Source organism: Anthonomus grandis, chromosome 9 (assembly GCF_022605725.1).
Source record: "Anthonomus grandis grandis chromosome 9, icAntGran1.3, whole genome shotgun sequence".
Lineage (NCBI taxonomy): Eukaryota > Metazoa > Arthropoda > Insecta > Coleoptera > Curculionidae > Anthonomus > Anthonomus grandis.
The window spans coordinates 15126655-15148577 of NC_065554.1; the positions used below are offsets into that span (position 1 = coordinate 15126655).

The following is a 21923-nucleotide window of genomic DNA, read 5'->3' on the forward strand; positions in this document are numbered from 1 at the left end:
AAGTATATTTCCAGCAAGACGGCGCTCCTCCTCACTATATTCTTCCCGTTCGGCAATGGCTAGACGACGAATTTCTAGATAAATGGATAGGGCGAAAGGGGCCTATAGACTGGCCTGCTAGATCTTCTGATATAGCGCCGTTAGACTTTTTTCTATGGGGTCATTTAAAATCTATTGTGTTTACTCCGCAACCTGAAAGTTTGGATCAACTTCGTCAACGCATCATCGACAGCTGCCATGATATCCCACAACATGTTTTTGAAAATGTCCGTCAGGAATTTGAACATCGCTATGTCATCGTTTGGCCAAAAACGGGCAACATTTTGAATACTTATTGAAATAAAAATTGATATTTTCATGTTTTTGTTTTTTATCTGAACAAATTAAGATAAACAAAGATTTTTCTAATTTTCTTAAAAACGAATCGACCGATTTAAAAAATGAAACATCAAAATAAAAGACTTTGAAAGACCTTTTAAACAAGCTTTTACTCGATACCCCTTGCCATTTAAAATTTTTTACGGGATGACCCTGGGGGGCAATGGGTGAAAGGTGGTGAAGTAATTTTAGGTTAGAAAGTTGTCCCCCTTGACAAACCTTTTGACGTTTTTCGGCGTTTTTTTTTTTAACAGTGGTTTTCGATAAATCCGTGGTTTTCAAATAAACACCCTGTATAAGTGATGAGAGAACTGTGATACCCATGAGAATGATACCCAAGAGGGTATAGCTACCAATTATATGGTCGAAATCAATGGTATATCTGTGAGGAAATGTCATAATGTAACATTTAGCTGGATTAAGTTCCATACTATTTCTTTCGCACAAAACTACCAAGTTATTTATTAAGTAATTTGTCATAATCATCAGGAGATTTGATTATTCAGCTCAATTTTAGATCATGGGTAAATAACAAAAATAGGCAGATAGTGAAGCATTTATTTTCTTATGTGGAACAAAGGTCTGGAGAGATTTTGAACCTAAGAGACCAAATAGTCTGTCATTAAATCATCTTGAGAGGTCATCAACGATGCTTTCATAAGGAAACAAAAGCCCCGTGTCGTGAAGCTTGATTTAACTGACTAGTTTCCTATTACAGAACCTTAGAAGAGAACTTATAGAACTACTAAATTCTTATAGAACCCATGAAGATGCTGAGCTACGGCAAATACAACCAATACATTCATGATTCAACATTTGATAAATTCATGACTCATCATTCTAATAGCCGAAAGACTTAGTACAGCGTGGCCTCTAAAATACAGCAAGACTTTTTATTTTTATTTACTGTTATAGCAGAGTATGCTCTAGCACATTGTGTTGCTAAGGATTTGTAAATATCTGAATGAATTCCGCATAAAGTTTGAAAAAATTGAAGAGCTGTATCGGTCTAATACCATAGTCGTGCAAGCACTAAAGACAAACGATGAAGAGACTGATAAAAAGTTTGTCTACCTGGTTATAAAAAAAGCGTTACATCAAAAGCCAACCTATAAGGACGTTTATGATACTTTGTGTTCTCTAAAGGAAGAGTTCCTGAAACCTAAAAAGCCTGGCAATGACCAAGACATGCAGACTCGATAATGTAGTAAGTTGTGTAAGTATTAGTGCAGTAATTTGATCGATGTTGGGGTAGTAAAAAGTTCGTTTTAAAGTTCGTTGTTTCCATTACTCATATTACGCTGGTATCTAGAGAATAAAAATTTCAAATACGGGACGTAATTATAAGTATTTCAATGTCGACCTAATTTTCGTTCTATTTTTATTATGTTATAGTTTATCTCAGTTGTTTTCGTGACCTTAGATTACTTTTGCACAATCAGTGTTTGTTGTATTCACCACATAAATAAAACATTCTTGGACAACCATGTCCGCATATTATGTCAACGTTTCGATCTCTTTGAGGTCATCCGCAAAACATGAAAATATTAATGATATTTAAAATATTACAAATTTAGTTTCTTGCATATTCGAAAGATTGACATCAAAGATAGGCTGATCGGGATTATACAGATCCCACTTTCTTGGTTGAAATTGTTTGAAAATGTCACTGCATAAGAAAATAAGATTTTCCTTAAAATAGCAATTATTTATGTTTTGCACTTAAATTCATCACAATCAACATTTTTTCTCTTTGGTCGACATTCAATTAAGACAATATGGACTGAAGGAAGCCCTAAATAATACCTAGATGAAAATATGTAAATTTTGGTTAAGTTTAGCAAAAAAGGGATAAAGTGACATCAGTTCTTCAACCTAAGTAGGCGGCCATAACGAAGCATCACACATCGCACTTCACTTAGCATTGTACCTCAGCATCCGTGTGCTAAGCAAACTTAACTATTAAATTCAATGCGTGCGGCCATACCGGCGCACTGCCCCTCGCTTCGCATTGCCCTTGTACCTAGGCGCATCGCACAGTAAATTGAGCCACAGTATAAAGAACAAGACAGTAGGTTCACTCTCTTGCGGCCGTTTGAAGTAGGGACTTCTAAACAGTGCCGACTTTTTTTACGCGGTCGTAAATCATTATTTAGTTTCGGCGGCAATCCTTTACGATACAAGGGGTGTTTGAAACATTTTTAATAAGGAATATTTTCGTACATCGCGGCGGGCAGCGTGTAATATATGGAATTTTTTGAAATTAAAGGCACTTTGTATTATTGTTAAAATGAAATTGAAAGAATATTATTAAGTATCTCTTTTGAACAAATAACTGTAAGAAAAACACTTGGTAGATAGCTTTAAAATTAAGTTTATTAGAATGTACACAATTAAATCTTAGCTTTACGTCCCTTTCATGCTCTTTTCTTAACTGACCTAGAAACTACCTACCTAATATTACATACACTTAATTAATAATAACTTCGTTAATATACCCATTTTTTAAATATTTAATAAAATTTACATAATAATGTGATAACAACACTCAGCATATGGAACTCGGTAACAGTGAAATATAAAAAGGCAGTTAAATAAAAAAACTTATTAAATGCCTAATTATTTGCTTTTTAAATAGGGGATGAAAGAACAAACCACTAAAATTCAAATAAAACGAAAATAGGTGTTTTACAACCTAGAATTCATATAAATATGCAAAATAAATATAGTTTTACATTGGGGATTATAGTACACATCAATATTTTGAAACTTAAACCCTTAAAAACCACCCTTAATGACGAAAAAAATGCAGTTTTAAGTATGGTTAGACGGTATAAGTGGCTAAAATTTATATCATTCAAATGATTGCAATGCAACTAATAATAAATCGGATAGCTTTCACTATTAAAAACCACCACTAATAACAGAATATTACCAAAAATTTTGCATTTTTTTAGATTAAAATCACGATTTAAAAAAAATATGTACTCTAAATCGCTGACACTTTTTGAATTTTTTTGTAGGATCTCAATTTTCCGAGATATTTAAGAAATACTAAAGAAAAGCGTGTATTTTTTTCTGTAAACTAATCCATTTTTATTTTAAAAAAAATGTATATCCCCTTTTACTCCTGCAGCCATCTACGCAACATATCGCCGGCATTTTTAAAGTAGAAAATTTCCGCACAACGCTATTATAGTTCTAATATTGAAGACGCCCCTGTATAACGCAGTCGCCACCGGGCAGCAAAAAAGAGTAGCATCAGAAAGCGAGTGAGAAAGGCAACATTTTGGGCGGCGCTTAGAGTGATCCTTCTATTCTAGTTTATGTTCGGTGATTGAGCTTAGTATTTTTCGTAGCCTCGCACGTGGTTGTTCGCTTTGTTTTTGAAATTGTTAGCGGGATGGATAAGGATAAATTAATTACCAGTATGTTTACCAGGGAGGCGATCTGGAACAAAAGTAGTAGAAATCATCATAATTCGATATTATTATCGAAGTTGTGGAAGAAAACGTCGACCATCTTTTCTTAAATTCTTATAAAGGTGATGGAATTCTCCAAAGTAACTTCGTTTTTTATTTAAAGGGTGTACTGACATCCTTGGTTTATTTTTAATTAAATACCACTTTGTTAAGTTAGAATCTAATAAAATATCATCCTCATCTGAAGATGATGAGGCCATGTTTAAAAGTAAAAACAAATTACTACGGAAAACGTACTGTGCGCTGTGCGCCAACGTGGACACTTGTCGGCAATGCTCTGTGCGAGGCAGGGGCGATACTATGGTACAGGCTTAGGGCGGTGCGCCGTTGTGGACGTACTCTAATAATTCAGGCCTGAAAAGTTAAGACACTGCGACAATATGGTTGCATTATCTATAAACAAAATATATCTTCCTACATTATTCGTAGTAAAATCATTTATCAAAATAAGGATTAAAAATGCTTTCAGAAGTCAAAGAAACTTATAACATTACAGAAAGAAAAACCTATAAAAAAGAAATCTGATTTTAATCAATTAAATTTGTACATATTTTTCTTTATACCTTTAATACTATATGCCTGTAATTAATTAAGAATTATTTCAGGTCGATCGCTTTTACAGGAACAGATCCAGGAGCTTCTATCTAAGAGTGTAAGTTTATTTATTATTTTTTTAGAAAATAGAATAATTTTTTACAAATGTATTTAGAATTAATAGAATATTATCTCCACTAACAACTAAACTAAAGCAAATAACAAACAAAAAATAAGAAGTTAAAATAAATAGATAGAGAAAAAAGAAAACAAATTACAAAATCCATAACAGTTGTTTAGCAAGCTTATCCCATAAGTCAACACCTGGAACATTCCTAGGGACTTAACTTAACTAAATAAAAAAAGTAAGCCAGACAGTAAGCCATATTGTTTTCCTAAAGTTTTCCTTTCCCAAAAACTTTAAATATAAATATCTTTTAAACCAAAATTTGCTCAGACAGTTCCATGTATGATATATTAAACTCCATTTTAAAATATCTGGACGAGTTCCAAAAATTTTTCTAAGAAAAATGATAAAATAATATAGGAATATGTATTGCAGGAACACGAGATGCATTGCACGATAGGGGAGGGCTTTAGTAAAGTTAACGAACAAGAATTGAATGTTAAAATAGCAACGATAATAAAAATGACATTTTTAACTATTTTTTTTTAATTAAATTGTAGCTAGTTGGTAGATATAATAGACTGAAAATGAAAAGAGAAAATTGAAATCAAGTAAGACGCTCCTTTGAAGTTATAAATCCGATTAGAATGAGGGAGCGGAATCACGAAGCAGAATTACTTTAACGGAGATAAATTCGGAAATGTTTGAAATATCATTTTGTAAAAAGCCGAGTTTAACTTAAAATAATAGAAAGTTCAATAGGGCTTATAAAAAAAAAATATCATAAAAATATGTTATTTATGTTTAATATCATCAGCAAGAGTAAAGAATTTTTCTTTGGAATATTTTAATTTAAGTTCTTACTTTAATATTTCTTAAAAAACCTTTATTATTTACCATTACAATAAAAGACTAAAAGTAGATACCACCTTCAAAATGAAACAATATTTGATTTAAAAATATAACTGATATCTTAAAATAAAGGAACATATCATCCTTAATATTTTAGCCTAAATAAAAAATAAAAAAACAAAATACAAGAACACGTACACCTTGTTTGTTTGGGAGACATTTTACGCGCTTATTTTCAGTCAAATTATAGCCAGTCCCCAGGGATGGTAAATTCAATCCCCTAAGTCTTAAATGGGGGAGCTAAATGATACCTTGTTTTAAATATTGTTCCATTTCATACATAAATCACGAAAAAAAGCCAAATTGATTCCAATATCTGAGTTGTAATAAAACATAAAAAATATTAAAATGTCCTAATTTTACAGGTGTTTAAAATTATCTTGAGGACAATTATACGATGTGTTTGCAAATCTCCTGTGACGTTTCGAAATATTTATTGATTTTTTTTTGACACGCTGCTCTTATTCTTGCGTTAAAGCTTTTAAAGTTTCACGACTAGATTCTTTAAGTAACAGTATAATTTTTCATTGTTGATTATAAATTACATAACAAAGATTTACGTTTTGTACGTTTTTACAAATTTTGTCCTTTTTTTCTTTAACGTTTTTTTATTTAACAAATTATTTTAATCGCATATCTTTTCCTGACTTCCTAACTTTTTTTCTGTCAGATCTTTTCGTAACTCAGTAAATATTGTACCTACATAAGGTTGAATAAGGTAGCTAAAGACGTATTTGTTAAAAAAGACCATATAAAACAGTTTTCATAACACTTTTTTTCAGGTGTTTATTCAAGTTTCACATAGATATTTTTTTTAAATTTTATTAACTCCAGCACCCATAATTCATATTTAAACACGTTTGGTTTATATTCTGGTATTCTATTTTTATTTGTATTCTCCCTATTTCTTCCTTATGGATTTCTCCACTCTCTTATGTAGCCACTACAGAAAGCTCTTCTTGCTTATGATTTTCAACTGAGAAATAGAAAATTATTATCCTGCATAGTCAAAATTTTGAAAACTATTCAAAACCATACGAACAGATTTTGGGTATGTAATTCTAAATAGTGTGGATACAGTAGTTTGTTTAATTGGGTTTCCCAGACTATTTCTTAACCACGCAAAGAAGGATTCATTAAAATTGCTTTTTAGAGATTTGAAAAAACATCTTTCTAAAGGTTGGAGATGCAGGTAAGGATAGCATTATAATGTCATACTCACAAGCTAGCTTTAATATTTTTTGTATGGGTAATATGTCCATCTAATATAAGAAGTTGAAAAAACTCGTACATTATCTCAGAGACTTACGTGGGGTTTTTATTTTTTTGTAAGTAGAGAAAAAATAAAAACCCCAAGTCTCGATCTCAAAACATCCTTTATATATATCCCGAAGGTTACATGTTTCGCTAATAAAGCATCATCAGACCTTATAAACTAGATGACCTGGCCTTGTCAACTCTACAATTTGTCAGTACAAAAATTTTATAAAAGAGTACGTAAATGCTTACTTTTGAAGTACTTAAAATTTTATTTGTCACTAAAGCTCCTATCTTTAAGCAATGGTTTATCCGCACTTCTTCAAATACTATGTTCTCTTTAAGTGTTGGCTATCATTAGCGTTATTTGCACCTTTTCCACTGCTTTTCTGAAAAGCGACATTGTATTAACAATAAACCAGTGCCTAAGATTATTGGGTTAGGAAGTACGCCTACCACCTGAGCCTCTCCCCCACCTTTGCCTTTGATTTTGCCTTTTATTATAAGCTTTAAAAGTTTACATTTTTCGTGTCTCAAAATGAGGCCAAAATATTCAAGTTTACGTCATTTATTGTTGAATAAAATTTTAAAGTCTTTCTCAAGTAAAACGCCTATATTACGTATTCTGTCCATCTAAGATATCCTGATCATTTCACGATAGCCTCACATTTCGGAAGCTTCCAACTTTTGCACATAGCCCTAATTAGTAGAGTATGCCTCTATATACACCTCTATTAGGTTAGTTACACCTCTATTATTATTATTATTATTATTATTATTATTATTATTATTATTATTGTTATATATACGCTTCGTAATAAATTGAATCCATTTTTATACAAAAGCAAGGTCATTTTACCATAAATAGTTCAGAAACAGAGAGCATATTCTAAAATAGCTAACTCATTCAAGGATAAGATTTCTTGACGGACAAGTTTATGCCGTCAGAAACTAAAACCACTAGGATGCGCAAAAATATTACAGTATTGTGCAAAAAGATAGCAACATTGAACTTTCCTGTTATATATCTTTTAGTATCTATTTTACAAGTAAGGTTTATATATTATTTACAAGAATAGTTAGAGCCTTTTTATATTTTTATATTATCATATTTCTTGTATCATAATAAATAAAACACCAAATTGTTTTATGCAAATTTATTATTCAAAAATATAGCAACAAAAAATAGTTTTGATTCTACAAAAAATATAACCCAACTAAATTAAAATCAATTCAATATTTCGTGTAGTACCCCTTCTCCTTTATAACATCTGCACATCGTCTTGGCATGGACTCAATTAATTTCATAATATAGTCATTGGTCACTTCTTTCCAAGCCTTTTCCACTATTTCAAAGAGAATATTTGTATTAGAGCATGTTAGGTGCCTTATTTTGGTGTCAATGTAATGCCATAAATACTCTATAGTGTTTAGGTCTGGCGATTGAAATGGCCAGACCATTACATTTATTTTTTCATCGGATAAAGCCACTCGTAACAAATTGAGAAGCATGTTTTGGATCGTTGTCATACTGAAATATGGCTGTTACTGGCATGACTTTATCCATATATGGCACTAAATGTATTTGCAGAATGTCTTTGTACATGAAACGATCCATTTTGCCCACTATTCTTACTATGGGTCCCATGCCACGAGCCGAGAAACATCCCCATACAAGAATATTTCCCCCTCCACGTTTAACAGTGGGGCAAATGTATTTTTTGTTTAATCTTTGTTCACTGGAGCGTCTGACGTACATCACTCCATCAGTCCTGAATAAATAATATTTAGATTCATCACTAAATACGACTTTCTTCCAATCAGCTACAGACCAGTGGACATGAGATTGGGCAAAGTGAAAACGAGCCTTGACGTTCTTCTTTGAGAGTAACGGTTTTTTGGCGAGGCGACGAGCAGGTAAGTTGGCATCAAGTAATCTTCTCCTTACGGTACTGGAACTGAGGTTTACTCCTCCACCCTCTTTTAATTTTGCCAAAATTTGGGAAGAAGACAAAAAAGGATTTTCTTTGGAAATTCGTAGCAGCTGCCTATCCATCCTCAAATTTGTTTTTCTGGGTCTACCAGGAATGGGCGCCGGTGCAGCTGATCCAGTAAGGCGAAATTTTTTGCAAACTCTGGATACGATTAACCTGTGAAGCCGTAAGCTTCTTGCAATGTCACTCTGCCTAACACCATTTTCGTAATGCTCCACAATAATTTTTCTTACATCACCAGAGACGGTTTTTGAGCGACCCATTTTAAGTTAATTCTGAGATTCAAAAATAACAACTTTACAGCAGGTAAATCAATATTTAACTGATAAAATAAATGCGAAACAAGAATGTTGCTATATTTATGCACATTGTCTAAATAAACAAACATGAAGTTCCTTACTCTGCATTCGCATTCTTATGATATCTCGGTATATTTATAAATAATACAGAGGCGTGTACTTAAAAGTAAAGAAATATCGCTTGTTGCTATATTTATGCACAATACTGTATATTTCCTATTAAATATATATTTGCAAATACTTTCAATGATAAACGAATGAGTTGAAATAAATTTGTCTTATGTGGATGGCAGAACAAATTTCTCATTCGAAAGAATTTGTTCGATCGCATTCGGTCCCTCAATGTGTATGCGCCTTAACAATTTAGTCAAGAAATGCTACTTGCGGCGGATTCATTAGTTCGAATATTATAAACGAGTCTTCAGAAATCCCAGTTCGGGAATTCTGATTATTGACGTACCCATTCAGTTAAAAATTTACCTCAGCACTCAGCAGAGAAAATTATTTTCTTCAAGAAATCCGCATCAATACCTCCCATAGTCCATTGTCTTGACTTCTTCAATGAATAAATTATTTATAGGCATACAAACACACATTTTCTTCTCAAAATTAATTGTGAAGTGGTACTGTATATTCTGTGGCTATCGAATTTGCGGGTACGAAAGAAACTCACACAAAAATTGTCGACGTTGCCTAAATTGAGCTGGACGGAAAGTTATTTTCATTTAAAATTCAATGTTGTACAATCACAAAGAAATATAGAAAAGAAGTACTTAATAACTATATTTTCTTATTACTGCATATAATTTACTATTAACATTTTTCGAAAAATCTTATCCGTGTCAGTTAAACTGGCAACGTCACGAGAAAGGGGTGTGTCGATGCAATTTAATCGCACCTAATTGCTTAATATGCTCTTTGCTATGCTCAAATTGGACCGGTTATTGGACAGAGATCGTGCCACACGTTATTTGCTTTTGTCTAAAAGTACTGACTAATATTGAAAAATTCAGTGGCGGAGGTTTTCGTTTCGTTCTATATTCTTATAAGTTTGTATGTTTAGTGTTTAATGATGATTATTATATGAAATTGTACACGCCGCTGCCGCTATTTTTCCACATAGATTCTAGTGCTGAAAAGGGTACTTTGGGATAATACTATGTTTTATGCCTTATTTTGTTATTAACTACAGGTTCTCAATAGGATTTAAACTGACGAAGGTGGATGCTACTAAAAAACGTTAATATAATTTTAGATATGAAGGTCTAACCCTCCAAAATAAACTGAAATTTGATTCGTCACTAAAAACGTTCTGGTTCCACTGAAATGTCATCCACTAGACATGTTCTTGACCAAAATGTAATTGCGCTTTCTCATTTTTTTGTGGAGAAAGTGGGTGTTTGCTAGTTATCGACCAAAAAGATTCAAGAATAATATTTTTAATATTAAAAAGGAATTTAATAAACCTGAGTGAATAATCTTTTAAAAAATACCTATTTTATTATCTGAAAGATTTTAAGACAATACTTAACTTGTTTTGCCTTTGACAGTACAATTTGTAAAAAATTCTGTTTCATATTGAAAGAATTATACGGTCAGTCGCAGATCCGATAATACGATTTTCTCAGTCGTACATCCGAAAACGGCAGTTTAAACCTAACCGAGAAGAGAAATCTCACATAATACTTGTTACGGCTTCCGAAATTGAACGAGAACGAAATTATGTCACTCCCGTAAATAGAATAATCTATTTTCATTTTTCCTGGTCTGACATTGTTCTCAATTGCCAGTTCATTTTTGTAAAAGGGAACATTTTTAAAATTCTATTCGATGAGATGAAATACCAGGAAAATTTGAAGTCAAAAATTTATTTAAAAGATTTATAAGAGTATATGTATTTTATTATTTTAAAATAAATGAGAACGAAGCTAGCATAGAACAAAACATTAAAATGGCATTAAAAATACAATATCACTCTAAATAATGGTAATTTTTATTTGTTATTGTTATGTGTATAATTTGGAGTAAATTTTAGAATTTCCTATGGATTAAACATAAGTAAGTAACAAACATATTTTTCTTTGTAATGAATTTTTTTATCTCAGTATATGATGCTATTATAGATGTATAAAGGCTACGTTTTTATGTTTAGTTGCCGCCCGACCTGAACTAACCAAAAGTGTTAAGTAAAAAGCAAGAGTTTTGACAGGTGTACAAAATTAATTATATGTATCGCCGACTAGCTACATTTGTTGGCAACCACGTACAACCATTATGACATATATGAAATGAATAGAAAATACAACTAGTATTTTCTATTCATTTTAAAATTTTGCATAACAAAACTTACAAACTTGTAGTCATCGTTAATCGAGGTGCCAATATAAAAATTCATCAGAAGCTAAATTAATTTTTAAATATTTAAAGTGCTCTATTGATACAATTAAATACTGTAAAAATTTTACAAGCAGAATTTATTTATTTTTTGCCAGATTTAACAAACTGATTTATTGAAGCCATTTAGCTTCATACCATTTAATTCAATCCAAGTTTCATTTTGAAGTATCAGCATATCACAATCATTTCTGACTCTCCGGATAACCAGACAGATAATAAAACTTTCTTTTGGAAATAAGCCCATCCATCATTAGTCCTTTCTTATAAGGGACTGTAAACCAATAAATTATGAATTTTGAAGATGGTAGATATTATTGGTACATAGTAATAACTGGATTTTCGAATTTGCAATCCCTTTATTTTTAAATTTAACACGACGTTTCGATTGGTGTGTATCTCCAATCGTTATCAAGTGTAAACTAACAACTATTTACTATTTTATGGTATAAGCCCGTAGTACTGTACTAATGATGTGCGTAGTCATGTGAAAATTTTGGCCACGCGTGAAATGCACTATATCGTGTAGAGTCTTGACAGTAGAGATCTCCAGATGTTGGGAATTTTTGCACTAGGATGGCTGAAGATTCCTTGATGTACATACGTTGCTTTAAGAAATTTTCTTTTTTACCAGTACTGTTCCTTACATAGAATTTTTGCTTCTGCCCAATTTATGTTATTGAATCAAGCATGTTCTGCAATTTCTGATCTAGAAACTTTTCCTGTTCGGGTACACTTTTGGTGCTCCTTTTTCCTAACTTCCACGGATCGTTTTGTCTCGCCAATGTATGATTGCCCGCATATACATGATATTTCATATCTACAGTTTTTGGTATTTACTAGGCTTTTTGGTTTGGTCTTCGACACTAAACTTCGTATGGTTGTATTCGACGTCTTAACTTAGTCGTTAAACTTAGTGATTCTCCTGATTTTCGCTGAAGTTTCCCTGATGTACGAGATCGTTAAAAACTCTAAGGATTCTTCTGGATCTTGTAGTTCTCTTCTTTTTGTTACCGCTGCTTTCTTGATTGTAGTGTTGACCAATTTTGGTGGATTCCCATTTTTTAAAGGTCCTTGGTGATATTTTCTATCTTCATCTTAAGATCGTCACTGTTATTGAAAATAACAGTGACGGGCACAATATGGGCACCCTTTTATACTGGCCAGTATGCGTGGGTTTGCGGTAGACTGAAATCTAGAGACGCCCTTTATTATTTCTTATAAGAACGTCTAAAAAGGGTAAAGTTAATTCAGTTTCCAACTCCATCATTAGTATATAGGCCGTAGAATAGTAGTTGCTATTAGATTACACTTTATAGCGATAAAAAACTTAATCGAGAGCACGAGGGGGGAAACCCTACTGCTGACAATAGCAAAAGCTTGATTGATCAAATAATTGCCTTTCTATTTTACATATTATTTACTTAAATATTTCACAATATATGGAAGTAAGACTGATAGAACTCTAACTCGAATTTATTTGTTGTTAAATATACTAATACTTTTTGCTATTAATTTGGATAAACTACTGCAAAGACGATTAAGTACCACTGTAAAACTACATTTGATATTGTTTTGTTATTATGAAAACTAGGAACGACAAACTTCAATATTTGCTAACTAACCCACCAGTGGTTTATTTACGAAATTTGGTATGTAATTTATAAAAAGTTATTCAAATGTAACAGAAGTAAATGATAAGGGATTTTAAAATAAACAAACTTTAAAAACTTAAAAATAGCTTATAACGGACTATAAAAATAATAAATTAAAATTAAATATATTCATTATTTTTATGCTGCATATATAGTAGGACTACTTTAATTACCCATATAACCTTTTAAATATTTACCCACATGATTTCCTTTTCATTTAATAGCATCCTAAAGCAAAAAATATATTTAGTTAAAATCCATTAATTAAATAAGAACTTTTCAATAAAACTTCATATAGATCTCTAACAATGTTAAACAAGTTGAACTATTTTCTATAAAATGTACTTTTTCACTACTCTATTGATTGAATATCTTCTAAGAGCGGTTTCTCTCTGGATGCTCATTGTAATGGCTTCAAGTGGAAATTCTCTCGTGTAACTAATACTCTGACACGCAATTAAAAAGTTTTAAGTTCCTGGAATGTTTGCAATAGTTTTTAACTGACATGCTCTAATACACGTAGATATTACTTATTGGCTTTATTAAGAAAGAAGTTATTTAAATTAAAATTAAGCTTACAATTTTTTTCAATAGACGCCAAATTCTAAAAGGAAATATTTAGTTATTTCAATATTCTTATAAAAACCTTAATGATTTGTTTTTTAGTTAGTGTTATTTAGTTAGATTTAAATTTTCTTTTTTAAAAATATTTTTTTAACGTTTCTTTATGTTTCTGTTTGTAAAAAATATTAAAAATAATGTAATAATCCAACTCATTGTTTCGATTGTTATCTAATAACCTAGTTAAAAAATTAACCTGGAAAATATCCACTATAGATTTTACCAAAGAATATTCTTCTTAGAGCTGTATATATACGTTTCATTTCAAATATTAAAACTGACACACTGCACACAACAAATATCTCTTAAAAACAAACAGAAAATTCTTCTAAAAAAATTACATCTAGGTCACTTACAATGACTATAAGCAATTTTTTAATATACAGGGTGTTATTAAAATATATAGACAAACTTTTACCATCCTAATAGCCTTGTTTTCGAGCATGAGCATTGTTACTTAAGAAATACAAGTAACGTTCTAATTACGTCCAGAATAATGAATCGTATTTATTAAATAGTTAGTATAACCTTTGATCGATATTACATGTTTTGCAAGTTGTTAAGCCTGTTAAACTTTTTGGAAAGAAATAACAACGATAGAAAATATTGAACAGTTTTTTTTGCAATAAAAGTTTAAAGTGGACGCTTTTAACTCAAATACAGGCATCTAGTCTCTTAAACATTGATTGACGAACTCTCCTGAAAATATCCGGCTTATTTCTTATAGTGAGACATCTCTTCTGACACTCTCATCCACCTCTGATAATCCAACGGTGCCCAAACCGCTGAGCCAAATACTCGCGTACTTGTACAGCAAAGTGAGCCGGCGCTCCATCATGCTAAAACCACATTTGCTGTCTAACGTTTAGTGTAACATGTTCAAGGATTTCTGGGAGAGCTTCCTCCAAGAAACGCAGATAAATAGGTTCTGTTAACCGTTCCGGTAGAAGGTATGACCCAATTAAATAATCATAAACAATGCCTGCCCATACGTTGACAGACCAACGATTCTGATGTTTTCTTGGAAAAATTGCATAAGGATTTTCTTCGTCCCAAACATGGTTATTCCTACTATTAAAAATACCGTCTCTTGCGAAAGAGGCTTTATTGGTCCACAAAACATATCGTAAAAAATTTGGTTATGCAATGATGTGATCCAGAAGCCATCGACGAAATTGAGCTCTAGGATGATAATCGGCTGCAGTCATACCTTGAACTTTCTGGAAGTGGTAAGGATGGAGTTGTTGCTCATGTAGTACCCGCCAGACACAAGCGTTACTCGTATTCATATTCTTAGCGACGTCACGTTTGCTATTTGATAGTTTATCGGCAACTCGCTGAAGCATCTCTTCTTCAAATTCGACCGTTCTTACGGTTCGAGCAACACCAGTATCATGCATCTTGGTCTTAAACATGCCTGTCTCAGCGAGCCGCTGATGAACCGCATTAAACTTTTTGTATTGAAAGAACTCGTCTATTATCTCAAAGAGACCTACGTAACTAGAGCAAAAATGAAAACCCCAAGTCTCAGTCTCAAAATGTCTTTTTAATTAATCAGGTGGTGACATGTTTCGCTAATAAAGCATCATCAGACCTTATAGCTAGATGACCTGCTAAGTACTGGTTAAGTACTTTTTGTATCCAGGATGCTGTCGTTCGAGATAACGTTCATGATACAACCGCGATGCTGCTCGTGCATTGCAGTTTGTTGCTCCGTATGCCAAATGCATATTCGCCAATTCTTGATTGGTAAAGTTTTCCATTAGCAATAAATGTTTAAAAATTGTAAGCTATAAAATTTTTAAACACCACATTGAGAATTGACATTGATAAGCGTCGATTTTAAACAATTGTTGTTATGGTATCATGTACAAAAGGTAAAAATAAATGCAGCAGATCCTATTTAGGTAATTAATGTTTTTTATAAATTTTAACGCGTCTTAGGGCCGTAGTGGCGTAGTGACGCATTTCCGGACATGGGTTCCTATACTCAAATGGATTCTTCTGTTGCACTGAACAACCCCCAGAAGTTTGATCCCATAGTTCTGAAACACCTTGTATATTTATTGCTTACTTATATGGTACTCTTGCTAACCAAATATGTTGTTGAATTAGGTTTATGACATAAAACATTATTATTAATATTATATCAATTTTTGAGGAAATTTTTTGTTTTTCTATGTAGCTATTTATGCTAAATAAAGATTATTATTATTATTATTATTATTATCAATAAAAATGTGCAAAAAGCAGGTCTGAACTTCTCCTTTCCTACTCCAAGGAAAAAACACTGACTTATATATGAAAATAACACAACAATATTTTAACTCTTTCATGCTTTGAGACTGTGAATTATTTCTAAAAAAAAAACGAATAAATGATTTTAAGTTCTAATAATATTGAAACAAAACTGTCAAAGAGATGAAGGCGATGTCTTAGATGCGAAAATATTTGGTAGTTCCAGCAGAAAATCCTGATATTTTCAATTTTAACTACCTATGTAATTAGAGAAAAAGCAATGCATCACTAATATTTCTTACTACTAAATTTACTTTCATTTTAGTTTAACTTATTTATCAGTTCTGTTTACAGTATTGCGGTGATCATTTTGTAATAATATCTTAGTTATTATATTAATCTAAATAGCTCGTTTAAAATCATTAGCTAACAGTAAATGTTTTTGCAACTACGTACACATCTTTTAGAATCATTGCAGCAATGCTCCTAATGCTCTTTACGACAAACGAAAAGTTCTGTTAGCTTTGCTGTTATTACTTTGTTTAGTTAAAAGTTCTCAAGGGGGATGTTAGCACTTTGTTTTGTACAAAGAAAATACTTCCTTTTAATTCGACGCTTCAAAAAGTTTGAGAAAATAAAACGACAAAGCGGAGTTTATTAAAAGTCTGAACGGAAATTTGAAAGTGGAAAAGCCACCGACTTGCAAATAATATTTGTGTCATTAAAAAGTTATTGTGACTTTTAATAACTCTTTTATTAGTAAAAAAAATAGTACAAAAATTGTTTGTATAGGATATAAATCGAATTCTGCTTAAGAAACATCTTGAGCTTTATAATAGATTTTAATTTTGACTTGTTTATTTGATATTTTCATAAATAACACAGATATTTAAATTACAGAACTTTTAAGAGTTCTGTAATTTAAATAAAATTTAAAAATAGAGTGAAGAAAAAATTACTTAGCTGTCGTTCGTATTTTTTTTAACTTAACAATCCATAATAAATGTCGAGCACGTAGAAAATTTTATATCCTATCCCAAGATACAAAAAAAAACTATTAAAAAAATATTATTGAAAAAATGTACTTTTTTTAAAATCTAATACATAGAATAATAAATCTTTCTATTATGGTATTTTTTATCATTTGCTAATTTATTATTTAAAAAATATATATTTGTTGTACTACTCGCAACCATAATCGGTTTATAAAATAAATAATAATTAAATATTTACCCTATTTATTTTGGGTTGTAATAATATATTTTGAAGGATATTTAATTGGATTATAATATATTGACTCAAATATTTAATACTCGATAGACAGTATTTTATGTCGGTATCTCGATCTTTAAATCAATTTTTTGTCTCCTTTTATTTCATTTTTTTTAAAGCTAATAACCTAGTTATATCAAATAATCTTGATTTTATAATTTATTGTTTTTTGTTGATTTAACAAAAACAATCCCGTTAAAAAATCTAAGATATAACTAATACGCTTTTTATTGTTTTACATAGAAAATATGTTACCGTAAAACGAGGTGACTTTGCTCCTCTTTTTGAAGATAAATTTAAAAATTGCTAAAATTATTACAAAATCACGAAATTTCTCTATAATACTCTAGTTGCATTCTACATACAAGAAACATCTTAAAGAATTACTATTTTGAAGATTTGTGCGTAAAAATATCGAATATTTTGTTTTTTTTTTAGTTTGAAAAGTGGAGCAAACTCGCCCATAGCCCGGGGTTATTTTGCCCCACCCTAAATATGTAGGCAAAACTCTTACATTTTTACAAACTTTTACATGCAAATGTTTCTTAAATATTACAAAAAATGTTAACACTTGAATAACGCATTGCAGTTTAATTAAAAAATAAATGCTAAACTACAAAAATTAAAAATAGATTCTAAAAATAGGAAAGAAAACACGTATAATAGGTAAGGCATTAGGTTAATAATTAAAGTATGGATTTAGTCACTATACCAGCAGGCGAGCTCAGGCACAGAGAAGATGCCTCTTTTTGTAACTTGTTTAAGGGGTTTAATAGATCCCCGAACATCAGACCATGAATAAGTAAGCTCGTCTGGCTTTGAGGGCCATTTCCACATCTTTAGCGACTTCTGCATAGATTTAATTTGGACATCCTCTCTGGTAAAGGAAACGATTTGCCCGGGGTAAAGTTGTCTTTAATAAACAAATACAACAAAACGCCCTACTTCCTTTACAACCATATTGAAATTATCTTTTTTTTGAGGGTCTATTCCTTCAACAAAATTTATAAACTCATTTTCGATTTCATGTTCTTTCTCAAGCTCTTCAAAGTTTATATCATCTGATGAATTGTCATTAAAATGAAGTATATCCTCTCTCTGTTGGGTGCCTTGTGTAATAAAATCTTCTTGTTCCATGGCTTCATCTATTGCTCCATCTTCTTGTTCTATTGCTTCTTCTTCTTCTTCTTCTATTTCATTCTGAGCGCACACACTCTTGCCTGGAGGAATATTAATTATTTTTCTACGATTATTTTTTGTAATCGTACACAAAGTTCTTTTTGTGTCCAGTATTTTAAGGAAAAAATATTTTATCATACTTTTATTATGTGAGGTTGAAGGAATGCGAGTTAAAACCTCCTCAATATTTAAAGGAAATATTCCGCATTTGCGAAAGCTGGAAAGCAAGTTATCTTTGATGGTTGGCTCAATCATATTCATCATTTTTGATAAGAGTGGAGGAAAATTTTGTTCCTGAATGTTTGTGTTTCTAATACCATCTTTAGTGCCTTTCCATTCTGATAATACAAGCTATTTTGATTGGACGAAAAAATACCACATCCAAAGGCTGTGTTAGGTGGGTACTATTTGCCGGCAAACAAACTAAACTTACTTGATTTTGACGCTTTAGATATTAGCACTGTCTTTCCTTCTAATTTTTTCAATATCGGCATCATTTGAAATTCGAGCCAGTCAGTAAATATATTGCTATCAAACCAACCCGAAGAACTAGCATTATAGCGACATCCTTTTGGCCCATTTTCTGTCCATGTAGTCTACATATTAGTAGCTCGATAAACCACATATGGTGGCAACAGTTCTCCAGCAGCATTTCCTGCCAACATGACAGATATTGATGCCTTCGAAGCATTTCGAATATATTCAGGGTATTTGGAACCTTTCTTGACAAGGACCCTTTTTTCCCCGGATCGTCCGTAGGGTTTGTCTCATCAAAATTCCATATATTGGTTGAAGAAACATCACGTAATTCACTGGCCAAATTATTGGAAAAGTTGCGTAGAACAATTTCATCTACTGCCGCTCTTGCACGCTTTACATTCTCGGCAAAGCGTAAAGACAAATGGTGATGCATGTCTTGCAATACACGAATTTGCCCATTCAATGCCGGGTAAATTATTCTGGAAGTTCTTCACATTTCTCCCACATCTGTCTAGATAATCCTTTATAATATGACGCAGCTTTTGAATATCGACTGGAAAACCAAAGTCTCCCAAAGCAATAATGCACTTAACAAAATCCTCTTCCTCTTGTAAAGAAAAAAACAGGTTGACCACCTGGTTTTCTATTATGTTTTTTCTTAAGTTTATTTAAAATCGTTCTTCTAGGTATCTTGTACTTTTGTTCTGCTTTTCTGTGTGATAGTGCCCCTGATCTAACTTCAGCCAAGCATTCTTCCAATGTTTCATTGGTATAGTCTGCATACCTTCTGGCCCCAGCTTTTCTTTGATATTTCCTAGGCATGCTGAAACAAAAAAAATAATTCATGACGCCGACCTTTATTTTTTTTTGATAAAAAACAAACAGAAGCTTTCTTCATTATTTATTTGAAATACTTTAGCCGGAGCAAAGTAACCCCAGGCTTGTAGTTTGAGGTGGCTTTGCTCCGGTGAAAAGAAACCCCCAAAACTGCGACATGTTGACAGTAAAACCGAAATTCGTTTTTCAAGAATTATTTACGACTATTAAATAGTTCTACTAGGTAAAAAATAATCACAAGGTAATTCAATATCAACTTTGCCCTATTTACTTGTTACAAGCAAAATACACACAAAATTTTTTAAGGTTAAATTATAACAAAATATTAAGCGTATCTTCCCTCTGCAGTTGACTGAACGGTACTGAAGGTATCGACGTGCGCAGCGCGCTCCATATAGCCAAATTGGTAATGTAGGATACACTCGCGGTTTGGGTGCGTTATATTTACACGTTTTTGAGCGGGAATTAAAATAAACTTTTTTTTTAAATGGAGCAAAGTCTACACGGGGGTGGAAAAGTCACCCCGGTTTACGGTATACTATTTCATGAAATTTCACATTAATATGACCTTAGATATTATATACTGTTATGAAAATGTAAATGGCAAAAACAATTTACAAACTTCTAAGCATTTCTAAATTATTCCACGGGTCTTCATGACACTTTAATCAGTTTTGTTGTTGACATAGGAAACAAATAAACGACAGTCAACGCGAGTTAGGTGGAAGTTTTATAATATGACGTTGTCAATAAAAAGAATGTGTTTTTGAGTAACGTTACAATACTTTAAGACATTATTTTTTGATTATTGTAAAAAACTCTATTTTATGCTTTTAAAAACATCTTAAAAAGAGGATTTCTTTATTAAAACAGTATAAAAGAAAACACTATTTTAACTCTTTGAAAGAAAATAGCTTATTTTCGGCATATTTTTTTATTATTATTTCATTTATGATTAAAAAAATATATAGAACCGAAAAAAAAATTATGCGTAATTTTTTTAAGGATAGTTGCATATAAATTAACACATTTTTTAAATATATTATTTTGTTTTATATTTTACTTTAAGAATAAAACGCAAACAAACCTAAAATATAGATATTATGAGCTACCGATAAATCATAGAGACTAGATTTAACCCTATTTTTAAAACTTTAAAGCAAACACCTCCCGTTCCTTCAATAGATCTGTTATAAATTTAAGGACAAGTTTACGCTACATAAATCGAGATTACCCTTTTAAGGACAACTTTTGCGAAGAATGGGAACGAATTACTTTTTCTGGATAAAATATCGTTCGACTGTTGAAAGTGTGATGCTTTTAGTTTTCTAACTAGTCATTCTTATAATCACTATACATTTTCCTTCACATATAATTTAATACATCTTTTAAAGTAACTGTTTAAAGTTTAATAAATGTTTGTGAATAAATGACACATTTTATTTGGAAAGTAATGGTAGCGGCTATTGAAATGCAAAACAAAAGGGCCAAGTCCACTTAATTTTCATTGTTGTGTTGTCGAGCGCACTGACAGTCTCTTGATATTTTTGAGTCTATTATAGATATTGTGCATGGCTCTGCTATTATATTTATATTAAATATTTACATTGTAATAAATTAACAAGAAATTAAATTAAAGTATTATAAAACTTTACCATTTTCTGCTAATATTGATATATATTTAGAACATTTTTTTAAAAGCCATAGAGCTAATAGTAATTACATATGAAATGTAAAATAAAAATCAATACCTAATATTAGAAAATTAAAAACATACATGTTTTTTCTGTATATGGTTTATATGGTATGGTACTATTATGAAAATGTTAATACGTTAATTATTCTCTCAGTTTTTGTACAATTTTTTTAGATTCGTAGGGTTTCTTTAGGGTTCTATTACGTTTACTTTTTTCCGAATTTTCAAAGTGCTATAATTCCACTTGTTCTGGTCGAATTCTGTTATAATCCGGTGTTTTCGTAATGTGTGTGATGGGAATAAGCCCCTGATAGAGGTTTCTATTGCTATTTTCGGGTTTAAAGAAAATCGATTTTTCGCATTTTCAAAGTGCTATAATTCCCTTAGTTTTTCTCGAAACTCATTATAACCCGGTGTTTTCGTGTTGTAGGTGATGGGAACAAGCCGCTGGTATAGTTAGTTCATATTTTAAAAAAATCAATTTTTGGTGAAAATTCCGATACGGAGGGGTATACCCTAAAAATGAAAAATCTCAAACTTTGGAGGTCCATATCTCGGCTTCTATGGG

General features: G+C 31.5%; 1 protein-coding gene across 2 annotated transcripts in view; it reads left to right on the plus strand.

The window, feature by feature from the left end:
* The window catches only part of LOC126740249 (ly6/PLAUR domain-containing protein 6B-like), a 396612-nt gene that overhangs the window by 67169 nt on the left and 307520 nt on the right, over positions 1 to 21923 (plus strand). For both annotated transcript variants that reach the window (XM_050446187.1, XM_050446188.1), the window contains exon 2: positions 4466 to 4512. The gene's annotated coding sequence lies outside the window, so the exon portion shown is untranslated. The remainder of the gene's footprint in view (positions 1 to 4465; positions 4513 to 21923) is intronic.